This window comes from Odocoileus virginianus, chromosome 4, assembly GCF_023699985.2.
Source record: "Odocoileus virginianus isolate 20LAN1187 ecotype Illinois chromosome 4, Ovbor_1.2, whole genome shotgun sequence".
Lineage (NCBI taxonomy): Eukaryota > Metazoa > Chordata > Mammalia > Artiodactyla > Cervidae > Odocoileus > Odocoileus virginianus.
Genome location: NC_069677.1, coordinates 21,918,129 through 21,920,281, shown reverse-complemented (window position 1 = coordinate 21,920,281; position 2,153 = coordinate 21,918,129). Strand labels below are relative to the sequence as shown.

The following is a 2,153-nucleotide window of genomic DNA, read 5'->3' as shown; positions in this document are numbered from 1 at the left end:
AAAGGGAGCTTCTTTTTTTGACCTACAGGCAAAGTCTAAGAAAAGTAGAAGCATGTTTCTCTTTTTGGATAATAATTCTAGGTAGTAAGACCAAAGCTGGTCAATAACTGACCTCAATTTCTCTGAAAACTGAATTGTGCACCATGAATATTCCTCCTGCAAGTAGGATAGTTTTTCTTTTATTTTCTTTTTTTAATTAAAGTACTGAATTTATTTCACATGTATATTTTTGTCTCCCCACCATTTCCATCTGTCTGACCACCACTACTACTATTCCTATCATAGCATTCCATACATACTTAAAACCAAGCAAAGGGTGGAGTTCCATCTTTAAAAACTAAACAGGCATTTTGGACAACACATTCTTGGCAATGGAACGTGGACAACATTTATCAGACATGGTAGGGAAAGTTCTCACTCTGCATTATAAAAAGGACAGTCAGATATCAACTGTTACAGAAATGAAATAAGACAGAAAATTTTTAACAAACTGTTTAAACTATTTTCTTAAAGAGACTTCCTCCACTGCCAGAGATCTTGAATAGCCTCCTGGTCAGTCATCCGGAAACAATTCTTCACATAATTGATAAACTTGGCTTCCACTTTGGGAAGGGAACCACCTTTTTCTATACTTGCTTGCATTTTTGCTTTAATGTCTTCTACAGAGGGGTCCTTTCGGTGTTTTAGGTGTTTTTTAAAGGATTCTTGACCTTTTGATCTTGGTGTTGATGATTTTGAGTCTTTTCCATTTTGGTTCAATTTTTGTGCATATTTGGCTGGAGTATCTCGAATAGATTTCTTTACTGGAGCTTTTTCTTCAATTTCCTCATCAAAATCATCATCATCATCGTCTTCATCATCATCATTGTCATTTTCATCAGCAGCAAGCTTTACTTTTTTCTGGGGAAACTTGCTACCACTTCCAGGGGCAGAACGCTTTCCAGATATACTTAGGAGTTTCACATCCTCCTCCTCTTCATCTTCTGACTCTGCATCTTCCTCCACAGCTACTAAGTGCTGTCCACTGATAGGCACAGGCCCTGAACCACACTTCAACCGTAAGACCACAGGTGGTGCAATTTCGAAGCCCCCAAGAGAAACCATTGGCTGTACGGACATTTTCAAAGTTGCCAGTGTTACTTTAATTGGACTGCCTTCATAATTCATCGCCTCCGCTTCAACAATGTGTGACTCATCCTTTGCTCCAGCCCCTAAACTGACCGTTCTTAAAGATAACTGGTGCTCATTTTCACCATTATCCACCTTGAAGTGATAATCTCTGTCAGCCTTTAGTTCACAGCTGAAAAGATAGTTCTGGGGCCTCAAGGGGCTCATGTCCATGTCCACTGACTCCTCCATGGGTTGGCGGCACGCACTTATGTGGGAGAGAAGCCGGACGGAATTAAACGACTACTATTCAAACGAGCAGCCACGCAGGATGGAATCACACCAGGGAAAGAGGATAGTTTTTAAAAGCCATCACTTTTCTGAATATTTTCATAGACCTTTTGATTTGTCTGCAGGGCCTGGTTAACAAAGAAAAGGATTATTCTTAAGACATATAGCAAACCTGAAGTCAGCTGGGGTGATACAATTATTGCCATTTCACAGATGAAGAAACTGAGGCTCAGAGAGTATACCTGAATTATTAAAGTTCACACAGCTAAATAATGGTGTCACTGGGATGACACCTGTGTACCTTATTGTATACTGTTTAATATCATGCTGTATGCTAATGCTTGACTCCTGCCAGCTTCTTATGATCACAGTCATATTTTATCATTCAACCTTGCATCCTTAAAATTTGAATCCTATTCATTTCTCCTAGAAAAAGAAACCAGGTTAGGTACAAACTGCTGTTTTTAAATATAAGCAGATTCTACTCTGAAAAGAGAAACATGAGGAAGCCCTTCTGGTGGGCAGGAAAAGGTCATGGTAGGCTCAGTGTCTGAAAATCCAATATGGATTTCAACATTCAGGTTAATAAGCAAAGAGTCTTTGATAATCTTTCTAATCTTATTCAGGACTAACTGCTGTTTCCAACTTGGCTGATAAAGTTCAGTTATACTCCTGGTTAAAATAAACACTCTAGGTCAAATATTTCACTATTTTGCTCTTGCTCAGGCTAAATATTTTATCCCTTTTGGACAGAA

General features: G+C 38.8%; 1 pseudogene; it reads right to left on the bottom strand.

Annotated features, from left to right (window-relative positions):
• Window positions 1-311: 311 nt before the first annotated feature.
• LOC110122551 (nucleophosmin pseudogene) lies at window positions 312-1,488 on the bottom strand (annotated as a pseudogene).
• Window positions 1,489-2,153: the final 665 nt, after the last annotated feature.